Below are 20,915 nucleotides of genomic sequence, written 5' to 3'. Positions count from 1 at the left end.
CTGAGTCTTGTTCCGCCTCGGACTCTCAATAATACTGGTCTCATTATCCCTTCAGGTGAAAACCACTTACGACGAGTAATTTTGACTTCTAATTCAGTTTTTTATTTCTGAATCCCCTGCGGAGCTGTAGCAGATGCAAATGGCGCTTCGGTAGAAGGAATCCTCAACTTCCTATTCGCGTTTACCGCATGTCAGTTAAAACCGAGTATGTATGGAGGTATACCCAGATGTAAATATAAGCATGTAAGCTCCGTTAACAGTTGGGGGCATTTCGACGACTTGATTTTATTTAATTGGCGGATCGCGTGACGGCTGACTAGGATGCTGAGAGCTGGCTAGATCTTAGGGCAAAGCCTTCTTCTTCCTTCTTTTTCCCCGTGTTTCTCTTGAAATTTCCGCCTTTCATACGAGAAACTATAAACCAGACAGGTAATTCCCTCTGACGGACATGCCTACAGTGCGTAAGGGATACAGCCTAATGGTAGATCCGAGGGTTAGGAACGGTACAAGGAGAGAAGGATGAACTACTCCAGATCAGTCGCTGCATGTAAATTTGGTTTGATCCAGCCTCGCGACAGACCAATCGTATCCCCCGGGAACCGATTAACCATAACTATCGGATGTATTGAGAGAAACTCGCGTTGTATAAAAAGATGAACATTGAACGTGGCTAGAACTTGATTGAATTTTCTATTCCTCCATAGTTCTTCCTCCGAGTCAGCTCTGCTGTCCCTACCCGACGCCCAGACTCACATCGGCGCCAAATTGAGCCACGGAAACTGGAACGTGAGCCTGCGAGAGGCAACGACTATACCTCGCGGGACAAAAGATCGTCCTTAATAACAATTTTAATGCCGGTGTGTGCTGGGTACCTACACAGACCGCCTTACGCGTGCCATTGGTGGGAATACCCGATGCGATCATTAAAGATGATCCCGAGTCAAGTTTAATGCCAGGGTGAAAACATGCGTGCTGCAGGTATATATATACTATAGTGGGTAATAATTTCTTTCGCTGATGCCCGTTTTGTAGGAAATGATTATCCCAACGGTACGAACCCGATACTTTGAAAATAGAACCCAATTACCGCGGGCACGTCATATGCGCCAGAAAAAAGTATACGAATGATGAAACGATCGCGATGCCTAGAAGTGACCTTTTCGTAGATGGGATATACTTTGAATGCTTTCCTGCATGTTAATACTTAATTTGTCGCAGGCATCGCACTAAAGTCGAAGTTCGAAAGTACGCAGTTTTATTAAAGAGTCGAAGATCAGACCGTTCGCTGTCCAATTATCTTGAAAAGACTTGATCGTTGAACCAAATCAATGTTCACGATTGCCTTTTGTTGCTGCTGTTCGTGATGCTGGTGAGTTTATATCAGAGAAGAAATGCGTTTCCCTGGAGTAATTTCTTCCGCGGTACTGCAGGAACGAGACATAATATTCGACGAGGCGTGGCTCCAACCCGGAAGACAATTGACTTGGTATAAACTGGGTAACTAGATTACTGACATTAACGCAGTTTCACACCGCAACGCCTAGCTGCACAGTCTTTCTACTTTATCCGAGGAATTCTCCAACGATGCATGAGTACATATATTAGAACCTCATGCATTGTGTTGACTGATGATTTCACCGCTTCGCTGTACGGCTGAATGTCACTGGAGATTGCGATGCTTAACAGGATGTTAGTACAAAAGCTCTGCATTTTTCATATTGTTTCGTTGTCGATGAATCACGTGATGCATAACAATAATTTACAGCCAGTTCACCCGATTGTAAGTGTCCCGATATTTGAACGGTTCTTCGTATACTTGGATTGAAAACTTGGTTGGTATGAAAGGTAGAAATATCTTTTGTAGGAAGAATAAGCGAACGACACCTCCCTGGACAATGTTCGATTCAGATGGATAGATAATATAACGCGCATGACAATATTCGTGCAGTCGGTTGAATAGACGAGTCAGACCCGGGAGGTTGTTATGACTGAAGAGAAGCAGTACGATCGCAATTCCTTTTTGTCAATTGAATACCGCACCTCGGCTGAGAACAAACGTTGAATAAACACATGGCAACTCATAGCCACATTTGAACCTATCGTTGAAAATGTTATTTTAATGATATCGTTTCGTTTTTTTACGATCATCACAAAATCCAGCTGGCGAGAAATTTGATTCTAACGGAAACATGATCTCGTTATATTATACTTTTCATACGCGTGTAAAAACTTGCCACAAGCAAGATCAGCCTCAAAGTTTAACGCTCCTTGATCGGTGGTGAAATGTAGATAAAGAGGTCGAGTTTTTCTTGCTAGAAATATACAACGTCAAGAAAAAAGCGAACGCTACATAAAACGGTCGATTTAGTTTCAACCGAAGACCAGGGGTCAGGTCTGCTGGCGAATCAATTCTTACAGTGGAACTTCGTCGGTATCTGGTACCGTCATCGGATATAGAATGACGCATGACGTTCCGAGGTATTTGGACCGTGATGGTCGATCCGAAAAGGGCAGCCTAATTTAGGAAAGTAGCATCGCGTTTGGTCACCGTCCACAGATAGAAACACGCCGACCCCGCTACCGACCGCAGGCCAATAGAGCCGGGGGTTTGGATGTGGAATCATCTCTTATTTGTGAAAAGCGGACCAAAGGTGACATTGATGTAATGTCCAAGCTAAGCGTCTATTTAGCCTCACTTTGTCTCTGCACCTTCTCTACATATCGGCGAAGAGGAGGTGAGGGAAAGAAATCAAAGAGGTACTAATTAGCCCGAGGAATGACGACATTCTCCCTCAAGCAATGGATGTATGTTATACCTACGGTATATCCGCCCGTCTTGTTATAACCTGCACCCGACGAACTCTAATGGCAAAAGAGAAAATAGAGTGAAAGTATAACGCGGGACGTGTACAAAGCTCGATGCATTGGCACAGTTGAAATATTTTGCAACAAGACTGCGTCGTGTGAGAAAATTCACTCATGAGGAGCGAAGACGTGCGTACGCACCTGCACCGCAGTTCTCGAGTAAGAATAAGACGAGCAAATGCAAAGTTGGCAGTTGGCAGTTGCCGGAATTGGCACGAGTCGATCGATCGCATATCTCATCGGTCAATCTCCCCGTAAATATAGACGCCTTTCGAAAGTGCACCGCACCGATTTAGGTGTCGATCCATATGATACATCCGAATCGACTGCTATCGTTGGAAGATCGGCTTTCCGCGATACGCACCGCGAATCATCTTATCGTAAGGGAGGGGGGGTTTATGGAATGGAATCAGGCTAACGACAATCACGGTATTGCGAGACTCCATTTGCGCCGCATTTATTTCCCGACAATCGCAGAGATGCGGAAACACGAGGAACTGCATTAGCTACTCGGTGTACCGACTGACTTCCTCACCGATTTGGTACATCACAGCATCTGTGTAGGTATAGGTGTACAGTATGCCTATTCTCTGCTCACTCGAGATCCAGAAATAACTCTCTAGGAACGAGTCACGGCGAACTCAAGAAGGCCGGGGGCCGTTATTTAGGTAGCAAGTTTCCACTGACAAATATCAAGCAGTACAGTTTTCGACGTTGACAAATAACTGCCGAAAACAATAATTCCTCGGCATACCGAGGTTAATTGAGGAATGAACGAATCTTTGTTTTCTCTTCATAACGACGGAGTGGCTTCGTCGTCTTCGTGAATGATTTTTAAAAGGAACGATAAGGAGACCACTGTCCGCCTCTTCAAGTAGCTGCGTCTGCGATTAGGCGCCTTCTATTGCTTTCTAGAAATTGGCTTCTCCGATCAAATAAAAAAATAATTCTCATTCATGTCAGTCGCGAAAGAGATTCGGATGTAGATACATATATACTAAATCTTGCACCCGATAGGCGAAAAGAATAACAGGAGCACCAAGCGTTCGCGATTACTGTTCCAACGTCAGCAATTTCCGATGTTGTTCCGTTTAGCCTTGGCTTGGACTACAAGAGGCTTAGAAAGACGGATCTGGAGAGAGTGAGAGACCGTTATTCGTTTTATGGAAGCACAACAGATGTTCCTTGGAATGATGCAGATGTTGCTCAAGATCGACGCTTGAATGGGTGTAGGTGCCTACATGCAACGATGCATAAATGAAATTACTCCGAGAACCTTGTCAATCCGGGCTCGTTGAAAAATATCTTCGTTTGCCAACTCCTTTCTCCGACACCACATGCCCGCCTTCACCTCGCTTCTTTTATCCCGGCATCTCCCCAAAATGGAACCACCGTCTACCCGCGTTACAGGATCACCTTGATCAGATTGAATGGCTCCTGCAAGGCTACACGCGTCAGATACCTTTTCCTGTACCCTCTCTATTCGCCCCGTCTTACTCCACCGTAATAACAGACAGATATCACCGCACAGTGGGACGTACGTATCTGCCTGCGATATACAAGGGATTCGTCACGCGCATATGACGACGGATCAGGTATCTGGAGCAAGGTGGTGTACACACAGGTATAAACGCGCGCTGGCTTTTCTGTTGGCTGTGTAAAATACAAAGAGAATATTTCTTAAAGGGGACCAGCTAAACTATACGGAAGGTGGACAATCTACATCGAGTATTAAGAAATATTCCATCGACAAATGTATCTTCACTTTTATTTCTACTCTACAGACATCGGCAGGAGATTCAAATTCAAATCATCTGATGTATAAAATATATATGAACGTCAAACTCACACTCGCCCGAGTGCCAGCATCCAGTTGATATACTTATCTAGCTAGCTCTGCTCCTTCGACAACTATTTCCTTTCAAAACTTCCTTTCTTTGCGATCTAGTACGCTCGGCCTTCATGGTGACTGCCGACTGGGTGTATACGTCGTAGTTTTTTTCTCCCCCTCCCTTTTTTTCTATTCATTTACCGCGAGATCTCGATAGTAAAACTCGTACCTCCGTCAACATCACCTTCACAATTATTTAATGTATCGGTTCAGCCGATCTCTTATCCCAATTATAATACCATGCAAAACGACGTTCGAGTAACTATGTTAATTCGCAATCGCCTACTCGGCGCGATCACGGTTGGAAACGTACAGCGAAATACAAAAATATGCACAAATTGCAACCGAGACTTAATGCAGATAAATTTATAACGAGTTGTGCAAAATCATTGATCAGCACCGAGTTGCGCGATTAACGGTATTTTAAACGTTTCTAAACTTAAAACATGGGCATGTATCACCCCAGATCGAAGTGTATCTGTACCGTTCCTGCTGCTGCTGCCTGCCTGCCTGCCTGCCTGCCTTATAAATGTAATATACACGAGCTGTAGCAGTGTAGGTACGTGACTTTTGCGTCAGCGAACGATTATAAAAAGGTCAGGGACTCTGCGCGGCTGACTTTTCAAAGTCTCTCCGTAAAGGACATCTCTTCGAGGTATCGGGCGGACGGGTTTGCTTCTCGACTTTTGCAGAAGGCGCACTCCAAGGAATCTGGGATACCTACCGGCGTGCGATTCTGATCCTTTCGCATTTCATACTTTCGCAGCAAAACAGAACCACAATCGCGTCGAACCTCGGCGGAGAGACTGCCGCAGACAATCGGACACAGAGGTCAGGTATTCCAGGTCAAATCCTAACACGAAACCTAGCTTGTAGCGAGGGACAACGTACTTGCAGGGTTTCCTTCATACCCGCCCTCTGAACTGCAAGGAAATAATAGTGAAAAATAACTGACCAATCGAAGCCTCGACTACGGTACATTATTCGCTTCACACCTTCGGCTCTGCATTGACGGGAATTCACTCTGAACACCGACTATTCGATCGCATAGCTGAGATATTACGTTTTGGTGTAGATACCAAGAATAGTTCGAATCTAATGAAGCCTATGCAGTTTAGTTTCATTCTCCTTTATCCCTATAAAAGTATCAAGGCTTCAAGGTGTTCCAGGAAATATTGATTTTCGGACTTCACTACCTTATTCGAGGGGACATTAAAACGTTTAGCTGTTCATTCTGGATGCTGCTGTCAGCCTTGTTTGAAACTACTCAATTACGTATAGTTCAAGCTATTTCTGCGCGAAACGTGATTAGTGTTAAGTACTGAAGAAATGTGAAATTATCTTATCGTTAGTTTCGCTCGCTTGCCTGCGCATATATTTTCATTTGTGTAAAGATAATTGTATTTTACGAAGTATGATATGTTCCTCGTTAACCCGAAATTGGAGCATCGACTCGTAATTCGACTGCAAGAAATAATAAGAACAGGTTCTCCTTGCCAGAAGCCTGCACTTATACGTGTGGTGAGTATTACATGACGTAACGGCGAGGAGATGCGATTACGGTAGCTCGCGCATAAATGTGCTGTATATAATGTATATGTATAAACATCGTGGATAATTAACGGTAAACCAAACGAAAGGAATACATTTTTATAACCGTCCTCGCTCGGGAGCAGAAAAACATCGCGTTAATCAGCTCGAACACATACAAGGAGCAGAGTTTTCGACTTTATTCGTCTTTTTCTCGTCCCCTTCGCTTTGAATTTATTCAAATTTTTTTAACCAGCAGAAAAGAAAAAAAAATGTGAATATTGTCGTGTGACTTCCGTTTAACGGTTCGACATGAAATTCAAATAAAGGTATGTACGAAGTAATACTCGTGCGTCGAACATACGTAGGTATGCAGTGAAAATTGATGAATGTTTTTCAACTTGAAGATTTTGGCAAATTCCGAAAGTCGAATAATCATTATTGGCAAAGAATGTCGAAAGCTTAATCTTGTGAATCACCTAGCTCCCACATGGGCGTAGTTAAATAAGATTTGCGGTTAATCGGTCTCCCCGAGTGGCCAAAGTCATGGCAAAAAAAAAACGCGAGACATCACCGACAGAATATTCCTTACGCTGCATATGCTTATGTAAAACAATACGTACAAGGTGTATTAAATGAGTTGTTGCTCATACGTTTCGGTAACTTAGTCATCTAATTGTTTGTTGTTCTCTTGCGTGCGCGCATAATGTGTGTAGGTACAGTGTACGCGGTATTCGCACACTTCTATACCGCTTACCGCGCTGATTACGCAACGAGCAAGAATCGGCTCGCGTTTCTTGACGTACAGGTATGTTAGTTATACCGAGTTCAGGTACATACGAGAACTGATTTCGAGTCGACATGACGGCACTCCAGGCACTGCAGCCTCTCCTCCGCTCTCGCGCGTAACCTTCTTATTCGCTGCAGTGTGTCACAGAGAGAGACGTAGAGAGAGGTCTGGGTTTAGGTATAGGTAGGTAGGTAGGTGTGTACACTCGCATACGTACATGTGTAGAAATACGCAGCTTATTACCTTCAGGCTGCAGGCGCACCTGCCGACTGATTCAGATCGCGAATGAATGTCTCGCGGATGTTGCTCGACGAATGTACAACGTGTTTAAGCGCCGGAGAATGCGTCAAATACGAGTCACATTTATTTTTAATCCTAAAACAAATTGACGCCGAAAGCAAGACATGGTTCAAGAATTGTGTAGCCGGACTGCCCACGCACCTTTGCAACTCAATCGAATCTACACTTCAGACGTACCACACGAATTTCATTCGATTTCAACCAGACGTGGAGGTGGCCGGGCTTTGTTCCGGTCTATCGGACGAGAAGGTTATACGTATACCCAACTGCAATGAAAAAGGCGACACGACCCTTACGTAACGAAAGACGTAACGCAACAAGGTACGAAATGCAATAAATCGATCAGTTTCCCGGCTCTACTGCGAAGCAATTAATGCATTTTTTATTTGCCATTATGTCACGTCCATCTTCGGCGACGAATATAAGCTGTGAGACTCTGATCGCGAACAAGCCGCGAAGAAGTCGATGGAGTCTACGTACTTCAAAGTACAGTTATCGCACCAAAGCGTTTTACAGAGCCTGGGCACACCGCGGGCTCGAACTCTCCTCCAGAAGAGAGCGTGTAATAACGCGCATGTGATTGCACACCGATGACCTGGACCGGAAGTGACGCAATCCTAGCCAGCGGCAGCCCCATCACCCTGCCCATCCGGTCCACAATGACCGATTCGACTTTATAATTTTTTAACAGCACCGTTCACTCTGATCTCTTCACGGATTAATCGCAGATTACTAAAAAGTTTCCGTTCAGTAGTCATTCCCAACATTTATAGGGAACTTGGCAACTGCACTATAAAATGGTACAGGCTTCTGATGAATTAGATTATACAGCGAGATCGCAAGATCACTTAGCGGATACGTTCTAACATCCAGTAATCATCCAGTGAACGGACATGTTACCTAATCTGGTTAGTCACGATTTGTGCCTGCCTCTCTTGAGCAGATGCATGGTTGTTCATCCCTTCGTAATAATCTAATTCGTGATAGAATAAAGTTCGTAGAGTACAGTTACACAGTTACACCCTAGAGCAGAGACGCATTTCTTATTTGGGCCGTAAGCAGTAAGCGTAAGCGTCAGCGTAAGCAGAGATAGATATCGAGCCAAGGAGGAAATGAAAGTCGGGTTATAATAATTTATACCCGAGTCTTTATTACGTGCGTGTAATTATGTCCGAGTATGGGTTGCCTGTTCAAATAACTGGAAACAGACACACACACACGTGTCTGCGTATCAACTTGACTTGTGAAATAAAAATGATTAAGATAAAGAATAAACATTAACACTAGCAAATTATACCGCTTGACCGTCGTTGCGGATTTAATTTTTAATACTAGAAGGTGGTTGTAATAAAAACCAGCGACTACTCAATCAAGTTTTATTATTATCGAATCACCTACGCATTCGAAATAACTACCGCGCCCATGCTCCGAAATTTGCATCCATCGAAACACTGCAATGTCGATAATTTTATATTTTTTTTTATTTGTTCTACTCATAATGCCAAACGAATCAAGTTAAACAAGAACTTGCAACTACAGCAGAGTATAAAAACAGTCCTCCTCGATGTATGTTCAACAATGTGAGAAAATCAGAAAAATAATAAACACTGTTCCTACTCTTCGAGGCCATTCCGTTCGTGACGATGTGCGGAGCGTTGTTCGAACCATCGCTATTATTGTTATTAGGAATTATTGTTGTTGTCGTTATTGTTATTGTTATTATTATTATTATTAATATAGCCGTCGGCCACGTAATATTGCATACCGCGTTACGAGTGTGCGTTACGTCCGTCTACGTATGAGTAGCATACATGCATCACACAGGCCACGTATTTATTACGGATGCGTATATGGAATATCGCACTATTTACGGGTAGCCTAGATAAATCCGAATCGAGAGAGAGAAAGAGAGAGAGAGAGAGAGAGAGAGAGAGAGAGAGGCCGGAGTGTGTTAAGCCAAATATGGTTTAGAAAGCGAGGAAGTCGCGGAGGAGATTGAAAGAAACGGGAGAGCGAAGGAAAGTGATAAAATCGGGAAAACAAAACGTCAAAATACTCTGTCGCGCGTCAGAAGATTATCTTTCTAATTACGTAACGCGAATCGGAATACACGCCTCTAGAATGTCGGGATCACATGGCAGGCTGGCTGCTATAACGACTGACCATGACGCCCAGTTTTCCCAAGATATAATTTTACTCCAAACATTCGTGCGGTGTTGATTAACTCTCCGTTTGTACAAGCCAGCGCGTTTTTCGAATGAAAACAGTTTCTGTAGCCAAGCACGTGAATGGACAAAGAATGACCATTACACGTATATGCACAGTTGTCAGCAGAGATAATTGCAGCAGCTGTCACCAGATTTTGGGCGGTTGAGTTGGAATAATTATTATTTCGCTTACTCGGCGACAACAGGGCCGGTATATTGCACACCATTCGTTGCGCCTGCTGCGGGAAGTTAGAAAAGACGAGAGACACGAGGAGTCCATCTGCTCACCGTCTGTTTCCCGTCCGATGGCAAGCCTTCTCTCTGCTGTTGGATTTAGTAGAGAAGGCGAGGTTTCGTGTATGAGCGAGGGTTGTGAAACGCCGCATTTCCGGCCAGAATTGAACAGTAAACCGAGCGTCTACGTGCCAATGGGTGTAGAAAGAGAGAGGGAGAGGAAAATTTTGGGAGAGGGACAATGAAAACTGAGAAATAAGCCGGTTGGAACCCCGAAACACGTTCATTTGTATTCAAACAATTCATTGGGTAAACTCAGGTGCGTCTCGTCCAAGTATCGAGTTGAATTTTTCATGACATATACATACATTGTATGTATATAAGAATACACAGAAGAGAAGACACATACGCGAACTGGTGTCTAATTACTTGCAACGCCTGAATGACAAACGAAAAATAATGTTTCTTCTCTTCTGGTTAAACAGGAAACTTGCGATGCCTTCGATAAGATTCACATTTTTTTAATATAATTCTTTGTGATCTGTGCCTGCAGATTCCCTGCACGGAAAAGTACTATCCCGCGTGACCGTACCCTGAGGGTCCCAAACGTTTCCAGAATGTGAATAATAGGTAAATGTGTTGTGCAAAGACCACTGCATACATAGGTATAGTACTATACGCACAGCATGAAAACACATTGTAATACTGACTGTGAGTGTCTCACTGTCAGTTGAGTCCAAACTGTGAAAAATAAACGTCCTAATACGAGTAAATAATATGTTCCCATTGGAATCGCTTGGTACACGAACGCTGCGGTAACCTGAATATAAAGTCCCGACGAAAACAGTCTCGCTAATAAGAGTCGTAAACGATTAGCATACAATTAGTCGTAATTTGTCTCCGTCTCACGATTCGCTTGTGCGACGTGACGCAGCTTCATAACTTTCAGATTATTTACACACGATATATGTGTGCGCACACTTTTTTCCCCGTTTTCGCCGATTATTAAACGTGTAATAATAGGTAGAAATAAACGTCGGAGAGAAATAAAAATGTCAGAGGCAATATTTTCCAACACGCCAAAAGTGAGTCATCGTCGATATCTCGATGGAAATGAAATCTGCCGTCCGTTCACCCCCGAGTGGGTGGATGGCAGTTGAGGTAGGTCATTGTATGGATTGTCGGGAGTCGGTAAGGTTGCCAGATTTACGATGTCTAGTTGCGGAGGACTGGGACTAGGACCTAGCCGCATCGCATTGCCTGAGACCCACTTACACAGACTCGCATAATTGTGGTCGTTGGATCTAATCAAGGAAAGCTTGGGTCTCTCACACTCTGCTGGGCGGCCATGACGCAACGGCACTCGGTCGTATATAATAAACTCGAGCCTCGCCCACGCCGAGAGTGCCGAGCGACTCTTACGTCGGGACGAAACTCGTCGAATAATAAAATGAACATGAGAAAAATCGAGATAATTAATTTTTAAACGCGGACGTATCGATTCGCCATCGCGCGGATTGCCATGGCTTTACATTCACCGGGGGAGATAAGAATAACGTTTTTAGCTATCAACCGCAGGATTATTGCGAAACGCTGACTCCTTCGCTCCACCGCAGCCATTCGACTTTCACGCTTCAAGTAACGTGGCGTAAGTTCGCCTTACGAAGAGCCGGAATGGGAAATAGGTAAATTTACCAAATTTTATCCGCCAGGCATCGTAATTCCGGCGCCTGAAAGACAATGGGATTATATAACCCGAGGCGGGTGGCGCCTCTGCTCGTAAGTCTGAATGCACGATCTTAATTATCCGAGAAGCTTATGCCTGGCCAGATTCACTGAACATTAAGCACGCAAGTAAGATCGTTAATCGCTTATCCTTGACTTGGAATCGAAGGGTGTAACCCAGGATGCTTAGTTACGAGAAACGGAACAGGAAATGACTGCAGTACTCGATGTTGAATGAAAATGAAACGAAGAATTCCACTCGTTGTCGGTTCAATTTACAATATTTCATGAAGACGAATGTTAAAACAACAACGCCGACGATCAGATGCACAGAGAAAAATTTTCCTGACCGACATTCCGGATTGTTTTCATTGCATAAATTATCGATCGATCGTTCACGGATAATGAAACGGAGCAAAATCGTGAATGCGTTATACCCTATATTACGACGTACATGTGCATGTATCTTGAATTGCTTTCTAAATTTACATCGATATCGACGCTTGAGCATCAGCGACGTTATACTTTCACCCTGCACCGAGATCTCGTAAAGACGCTGTGATACGGTTATAGGGAAGCAGCGGAAGTTGCTGCGATAAATAAAACCTAAGTAGGTAGGTGCTCGCCGTATCTACGTATAACATACGAGTCGGAACTGTGTCAAAGACGAAAAGAAAAAATTCATCTCGCACGGTATAGAAAATCAAGGATACCAGCGGTACCGAACTGATTCGGTGTTACCTATGTGTTCATCGCACTACACTTTATTCCTATAAAGTAACCCATGGCACAGGGATTCTTCCTATGTCCCAACTCACAGCATGGACGGAATACAAGACATACTTTCACTTTAGCCAATGATAACGACGATCGTAATTCATCCCCGCCGAAGGGAAGAATCCACTCTCTCAAAATGGTCGGAAATTTTTTTCTCTCATTGTCAGAGAACGAACGCGAGGTAATATCGACGAGCGGTCATCACGGTACTCGTAACGGCGTGACGCACACGTGGTTCTCAGGTTTTGCGTAGGTATTATACAGGAAGACCAGAAAAACGAGTGAAATTTATTTTTACCTCTCTTAATTCTCCCGTCTCTTGATCAGGGAGCTCTTTAGCTCTTCCTTTTCCTCCTCTCCCTTGTTTTTGGACCCACCGAGTGCCGCTTCAGGGAGGAGGGGGAATATTTTCGCGGGGCCCTAGGTCCCCCGGGGACTTGGGGACGCCCTAACGGCACTCCGGTACGCGACTCGGCTTCGACGACCGGTTACGCATGGACACGCACTCGGCAACGGTACATATCCATCCTACCTGGGCGAGAGCTCCGCGTGCCGGAATCATCGCGTGCTCTGCTACCTTTTCGATGCTCTCTGTCTTAAACGCCAAATTATACGGAGGAAAGAGGGACATTTCTATGAAAGCTCGTTTCAGTCGGGCGTGATTTTTTTTTTCTTTTCAACAAGTGGAACCGCGTGAGCACGTCGGGTGTACGTTTTATACCTGTATTCATGAAAAGAGGGGAAACTCGGTGCAGACCGGAAGTGGATCCTCGCGAAACCCGACACGTCCATGCAGCTGGACACCGCCTTTTGTGTATTTCAACGAGACCCCGGAGGACACAATGGGCAACTAGTCTGCGGGAAGACGAACTGTGACTGTCGCATTTCTCTTCCGCGGCTCGCACACCCCGATGAAAAAACTGAAATGAATTTAAAAATCGTTTCTCCTTGCAGTGTAGTCCGTCGAATCAACTTTCTTTCGCAGCACCGTTTAATATCAATTATTTACGCCCGCGTGACTGTGAAGCAGTTAGGATAGTGAAAAAAGTTTAAATCACGACTGTAGTTCTTCCTCGTTTCGTTATACGTAGGTACTTGCTTCGCTAAGCCGCGAAACTGCGATTACCGTAAGGTAATGCTTACTCCAAAACTCCTCGTCAGCGGACGCAACAAAAGCATCTCGCAAGAAATCGACTTCAATGAATGAAGCGGGTTCCCTGAGCAACCGAATATTGCGCAGAGACCATTTTGGTCGCATTCAAATCTCGTTTGAGGTAGGTCGGATTGTCAAGTTGACGATATACACAGCACGGCGTGCTGTCGTTAGGAAATCAATTGTTCATACGAAATATCCTCTCAGTCGGATATTAGTTTGGAACGAATACGAGAGCTGTTGAAATAGTAATTTTCTTTTTTTTCTTCCACTTCTTCGCCGCGTTTTCACATGTAACTCTGATTTGGGTTAAGACACAGGTTCAGTGCACTCGACGCGATATTACCTACCTACCATTCATGATTCGGTAATTTTTAACACTTCGTGGACAAGAAACACACAAAATGCCGAGAAATAAAATGAAGAAGTTAGCGAAATTTCTTTTTATTTTGAATCGTTAAAAATGATCTAGGATTAGTTGTCAAGTAGGTAGTTAGCGCTGTTAATAAATCGAATTTACGCGAGACTATCTAGTATTTCTGGAAAGATATAAACGTCTAACAGAGTAAATAATTTAATTCACCCGAATGATTGAATATTTAATTAGAAAGACACGTATCTGGTAGGACGACAAGCATTAGATAATTATGCTGGATGTGTATACATATATTGAAGCTATTTCGTAATTATACCGCGACAAAAAGTTGGCGAAGTAAGAACATACATATACCTGTATGCATAACAGTAGAAATCCGAAACAGCGAAAAAAAGACTTGACACATACCGTATAGATCACTGAGCCAGAGAATCTAAAGGCCGGCGCTCGTGACACTAAAAATCTGACGAATAAAAAGTCGTTCGTCGGACTTTGGTAAAAGTTGGGCGAGCGTGAGGGCAATACAGGGGGTGTTAATAAATACAGCGGTGAGATATTTATCCATCTTGAAACAACGTGGCTCCATTTCCGGCGATATCTTAGAACCAGGGCTTAAATTGTCGAGGAGAATCTTATAACTCTCGGTTTATTCTATTTTCAGTTTAGTCAGCACGAGTGACGCTGCCAAACGTATTCTGAGTCACTTCGGAAACCAGGATTGTTTCAAAACAGTCGTCGTCGCGCAATTGCAGAAGCCACGACACGCACACCTAACCCTACCTCCTATACTTAGAAGCGTGATGCATAAGTGTACCTATAATAAGTATCCGCGGCACCATCAGCGGGTACGTCCGGAATTAGCGCAACGTTGACGCGGGGCAAACAAAAATAAAAAATAAAAAAAAAATAAAAATACAGAGCGTGATGACCCATCAGGACGATACACGTAATTGTATTCCCCTTTGGCAAATTTGTCTCTTTTTAGTTCTCCCACTTCAGGTAGTCAGACCGAAAGCTAACAGGCCAACAACCCGCTGTGCGTTATGCAAATAGAACATTTGTAAATAGATTGGCATGAACAAACAATTAGTCGAGCAGGTAGGCACATAAACCGATACTTCTTACTTAGCCAGGAATTTTATGAGGAGCAGCGTCTTTTTCGCAGTTTAAGGGGTCTGGTTCGAATTACCCTCGGCAGTTAAAGATCGGAAGAAAATCACGTTGAAGCGAGTAAGTTTGTTGTAACAAAGATTCGTGTTGAGGAAAACCGTTACTCCGCAAATTTAGAGTTGTCTGCAGTTCAGTAGACCGTATAACAAAGCAAGATATGCTCATATTTTTAAGATTCAGCTCCTTCAACGTCATCTATGTGACTTGTTCTGTTCAATGTTTCGTTATCCTAATATCACTAGCTTGGATCTCGTAAAAGAAAATCAATTACGATACACCCTCGTCCGTAATTATTATGCCCCATCATTTCCAGCAAATATTACGGACAGTTCAACAGCAAAGATCAGCCTACTAGATAACTCAGGTTAGAATTTAAGGAGCCAATGCCTCAAATTTGACAGAAACTGTTTATTTTTCTGACCGTACAAACTACTCAGCCTCTCTTGTTCTTCGTAGTTAAGGCTGCTGAGGACAAGACTAGGTGATCTCGGCAGGGGCAGAAAAGGAGAAGGCGAGGAGAAAATGAGTCGATTAGCTAGTAAGAGACTCGCAGGCCACGCGGTGTATAATTGTTGATCACGTTAGCGAGGACGTCGCGATTCATGCATATGCGAAAAATGACACCAGTGTGAAGATGAACCACGTAAGCAATAAGGTACCGAGAAGAGGCTGAAAGCGTTGCGCAAGACCCGCGAGTATACATTACAATGCATACACGATGCAGTAATTCGCGCACGCGGAATCTCCGCTACCATGCTGACCTTCCGGTTGCGCAAGGATACCAAAAGACAAGTTTCAAAGTTCAAACACCACCTGGGTACCGAATGTTCGATCGATCAGTCAAACTGGCTGACAATGAAACGGACTTGCGTGTATTATACCTTGAGGCTGGTAATCCAATTAGATATGAGATTAAGATCGATGAGATTGTCTGATTGCTCGTGATTGTTTTCCAAAGAAACGACCATTTTCGAACACCTTCCAAATGTCCCGAGACTGTATGCTTTCGAGTTCCAAAGAATTTCCCTATCGTGCAGAGACCCGTGCCGTTGGAGAGAGGACGCGTGATGCGCGTGTATCTAGGAACGCTGCATGGTCGCCATTTTAAACCGTCTAGGATATTCTAAGCCGCGTAGCGAGCATCAGGTATGGGTGGGTGTAGGCCGCTGACGAGGAACGGACCGTGGTGAGGTAAGCAGGCGAGTTTACCGTCTTATACATTATACAATTGCGAATGGAAGGGTTCTTACCTTGGAGACTCACTCCCTCCGGGGGCTTCCGTGTAATCCAATGAATCCGGAAGAAGCGAAGCTTGCTCGAGCGGAGATCCGGAAAGTCCTGCACCAATACAATATATAACTGTGGATTGCATGCGGAAACGCGCACCACGTAGCGCAGCGAGAAACCACCAATTTGTGAACAGCGAGTACCGAGGGTGGAGGGATGGAGGTGCGAGGGCTGAGGGGTGCACTGAGGACGTCGGCCTTCGACGTGTGCCGACGTCGGAAAATCGATCACTGGCTTCCGGAGGCAATTGCAACAACAACGTAACCTAACGTAACGTAACGTAACGTAACGATCGGCGCACTTTCGTAGTAGGCAATTTGAATGTGGGGGGAGAGCAACCGATAAACTCGTCCCGTTAAACTTGGTCCATGGCTTATCTGCTTAGGTATCTGCTTACTGGGAATAATCTACAGCCGTCTTCTCTCTGCGTTGAGGAGAGGCACGAGAGGCGCGCGACCGAGCCGGCTTTCGGCGAGGGACTGACGACGAGGAGCCCGGGGGCAGAATCCGACGGAGACGGACTCCCCTTCCTTCCTCGGCGTCGAGGCCGCGTCTCGCCCCACCTCGCATCCATCCACTACTACTCTTAGCCGTGGCGAACCCACACTACCCGTATCCACTACTACAACCACTGCTGCTATATATGTTTACAGCTACTGCACCCACGCCTCTCCCTTCACTCACACACCTTCGTCCTTCACCCTGGCCCTTCGTGTTCCTTCTAGGCATGGGTGAGTTCGTAGGTTCGTAGCTTCCTGTCGATCAAGTACGAGACGACACCTGAAATTTGATGCTTGTTCGACGACGCACCTACACGAGTTGACTTTATCTTTTTCCTGCGCCCTGTTATCTGTAGGGTCTCTCGAAGTCGATTTCTCCGCTTCGCAACTGATTTTCAGTAGCGAGCTTCTGTTTTAGATCAATATATGTATCGTATACCTTGTACGCGAGGCAGTGATGAATCTCGTAAGTGGTTTTTCCGACTTGAAATGGTTTCCTGTCAAAATGCAGAGTGTCTGGTAGATATAGTCTATTCGTAGCCTACTACGTAAAGTCTCTCTTTGTAGTTTCTTAGGGGCGGAAAAATTCTCCCGCCGTCAAAGAGGAGCGCGACTCCGGTATGATTCTAATAAATAACACGTAATTTGTAGCGTTTCGAAGATGCGTAAGCCGACGCACGTGCGCGGTACGTACGGCTCGTATCCCCACGTGTAGTTGCAGCAAACACACTCACAATCAGTGGCAAACATGTGGTGTATACAACATGAGCACGAGAATAGAATCCCTTGTTCGAGGCTAATCGCCCAGGCTGCATTGAGCCATAGCTAGCAGTAGCTAATAGTGACTATTCGAGAATTTCGAGGCGTCAGTTACATCGCCATTATTGCTGTAAATGATTTTATTTTCTTCTTTCTCTGCATCCACTTCCGTAATTCAGTAGCTCGGCAGGATTCAGGCAGGTAATTGGAGTAACAGTAACGCGAACACGACGACGATGGCGATACCCACGAATAAGAATAATACTTAGTCGTTTCCTACCAGGCTGCCTCGAGGCTTGACTGGTAAAAATTATGAATAATTCAAAGCCGTCAAGAAGCCTGCGGTTGGGCCTAATTCTTCCCGTAGAAAAGCAATTAATACTTTTTTACTCGCGATAGGTCCGGATAGCGGTCCGAGGTTTAGAAGAAACGAGCTCTGCAGACTGCGAGAGCTACCGTCTTTTCCTTCTTCTTCTTCTTCTTCTTCTTTTTCGTGCTGCCGAAGGATCGATGCGTCGTTTCGAGTCGGCGATTATCTACACGAGATAAAATAAGAATGAATAAAGAAGACGCCGGGGGGGGGGGGGGGGGGCTGGAGAATTGATGGATATGCAAGGGAATGCATCGCGGATCGTTATCTTTAGCCACGATGAAGGAGATTTCATCCACGATGAGCGTCCCTCGTATTTCAGAGCTCCGCTGGGTGCAGCGGTACAGCTAAACGGAATTTTGATCGTTACCTGGAAGGGAAAATTACGCATTCGAAATTGGGCCGGCGAACGCGAGTGAAAAATGGCCGGCTCCTAATACCGAAAAGCCCTTTCCATGCAAGAATCCAAATTGTTGGCCCTAATTGATCTACTCGATGCAATAGTCGGGCGTACAAATCTGCGATGAAGGCATTTTATTGAAATGAAAAATCCCGGATCCTCGAAGGGATGCGTCGTCCCTCGAAAGGCGCCACCCTGTATAACCTTAGAGGCGCAGCAAGGATGAATATCCCTACCTACACAGGCAGGCGTGCTATACGCTCCGCAGGGACAGGCGTTCGTTGCCCGAGGTGGTTAATCCGGCCGAAGAGAAAGATTTTGTGCCGGGTCGAGGCCGAGGGTCGAGTGGGGCGGCAGGGAGGGAGGGCCAGATGCGCCCGAAATTATCCGAGAGTTCGGCATTCCTCGGGCCCGAAATTACAACCAGGAAGAGGCTGCGGGGACCCCGCATCTGGCCCCGTAGGTCCTGCAGGCCCGTTTCTTTGTTGCCAGGCCGTCCTTGCATCGCATCGCCGTCCCGGTCCCTCAGCCGCGGCGTTCTCGTATCCGATCGATCACCGCCACCTCCATGTTTTTGTTCTCAAATCTCATTCCTGCAACCGGTTCTAGTGTCTTGCTGCCTACGCAACGAGGTAGCCGGCTATCACTTTATCGGCCAGACATTGATGTTCACCAAAAAGAATCACGGCCTCCATGCTACGATTACGCTGATAATGATTTCGAATTGTCGTTCGAGGATGCCTGCGGTTGGTACATATTAATTATTTTATTTACTTCACATCAGCTACTTTCCACTCGCACTGATTCATCTCAATGGACATTTTCATATATCTATAGCTGTTACTTTTGCAGTCTCCGAACATGGTGGCGAATCAATGGCAAATTGAATTTAACTCGATTCCAGCCAGCGTTACACCGACACAAGGCGGATTAACCCTGATTGCCGTTGATTGACCTTGAGCTTGCGAAACTCCCTGCCGCGGTTCGTCAACCTGACAGACTGCTGCAAATGAAAGTAAATGACAACGGATCCATTAGGAAGCATCGACGGCTGGCTACGATATACACCTAGTCAAATTTCCGAAAATAGCCAGACCTCCGAATTCCTGTCTGTTTTCCTGGTTTTTCGGAACCTTGGAAGGTGAAAATGCAAGTTCGGTATACCCGCGTCGGACATCTCTAACAAAAATTCCTTTGAATATAAAATTGAGACTTTCTATCGCTCGCACTCATATAATGCGGCTGCATAGAATGAGAATGCAAAGAATTGTACGCTGCATAAATAAGAGCGAGTGTAAAGTCGGTATTTGAAGAAAGTTCACGGAGGCTAATCGGAAAAAGTGATCTTGTACGTGTTGGTCGTGTTTTGGTTGACATTCGCAAGGCGTGTTACACCGATAGGGGAGGAAAGTGAAATTGGTTTGTATAAATAGCTGAAGCAATGAAGTTTAAAACTTTTACGAGGTGGTCACACAAACGAAACGAGCAAGTGAATTAATCTCGTCGAGTGTTACACAAAAGCTTACGCACGTAAAACAGACGCGGAATGATTTCCATTCCGGAAGAGTGTTGCTAAATTGCATTTGGAATTATTCAACGTCCGAGGTTCGCACAGTTCTTGCCATGACTGGCTTGTCGACGTCGAACAATTTTTGTCCATCGGACGAAATTTACATTCCGCGTGCAACGGTTATTCACTTCTTCCGAGTTTCATGAGCAGATGCACAATCATCGATGCGGTCAAAAATAGCAGCTGCAACTTCGACTCGTGGGCGGATGCTTGGCGAACTACTGAATCATACGTACGGTATGTAATCGCGAATTTTCCATCGGTTCCCGATGGGCGTGCCGACAACGGTACCCGTACAGAATCGGCTCGTAGAACAAGGGGAGTAAGAGCCGAGCTAAGAGATGATTACAATACGCACTCCGTGGAGAGAAACGCGTGGGTCGAAATAGATCGGTTAGGTAGTCGCGTGGTGCGCGCGGACACCGATTTGCGCATTAGGGATCCGATCTGCGCTACATGACTTTCGACTCGACTCGACTATCTTTAATTAGGCGCCAAAGAGTGATCAAGCGCTAAATACCTGCTCGAAAATAGCCCGCAATTATGCAACCGAACGGAATAAAAGCGCTCTGGCGGGTTTGAACCGCAGGGTAGGAACTTAGGAAGGGGAAGATTCTAGGTTCACGACTCGATCCATTTACCGTCGCAACCCCTACAAGAGCAGAGTGGCGCAGTGGAAGCGTGCTGGGCCCATAACCCAGAGGTCCGTGGATCGAAACCACGCTCTGCTAACGTTAATTTTTTTTTCGTCTCTTCTTCCTGTTTCGCCCGAATCATATCTTCTCAGCTCCGACTTAATTAGCAATAAATCCCGGTCCCGCCCGCACGGAGTGACATAATGACAACAAGGAGGACGAGGACGTTGGTGGAAACCCTCGTTAATAACACCGTTTGCCGAACATCTTGCGCATCACCGACGTAACCACTAATCAAGTATAACCCTACCGGCACTGACGCGTGTATTACAGGCACACTCGACGTGCGTACGAAAGCGAAATAAAACGTCGCGCT

At 45.2% G+C, this 20,915-nt stretch overlaps 1 protein-coding gene and 1 non-coding gene across 3 annotated transcripts in view; one reads left to right on the top strand and one right to left on the bottom strand.

Annotated features, from left to right (window-relative positions):
- Window positions 1-16,794, bottom strand: part of LOC124414962 (uncharacterized protein CG43427) — a 59,004-nt gene extending 42,210 nt beyond the window's left edge. For both annotated transcript variants that reach the window (XM_046896157.1, XM_046896160.1), the window contains exon 1: window positions 16,269-16,794. The gene's annotated coding sequence lies outside the window, so the exon portion shown is untranslated. The remainder of the gene's footprint in view (window positions 1-16,268) is intronic.
- A 3,769-nt stretch (window positions 16,795-20,563) lies between these two features.
- Window positions 20,564-20,635, top strand: Trnam-cau. The gene has a single exon. It is a non-coding gene; the product is annotated as a tRNA-Met (tRNA).
- Window positions 20,636-20,915: the final 280 nt, after the last annotated feature.

Source organism: Diprion similis, chromosome 14 (genome assembly GCF_021155765.1).
Source record: "Diprion similis isolate iyDipSimi1 chromosome 14, iyDipSimi1.1, whole genome shotgun sequence".
Taxonomy (NCBI): Eukaryota; Metazoa; Arthropoda; class Insecta; order Hymenoptera; family Diprionidae; genus Diprion; species Diprion similis.
The sequence above is the reverse complement of the archived record's forward strand: the minus strand, read 5'-3'. Positions and strand labels throughout refer to the sequence as shown.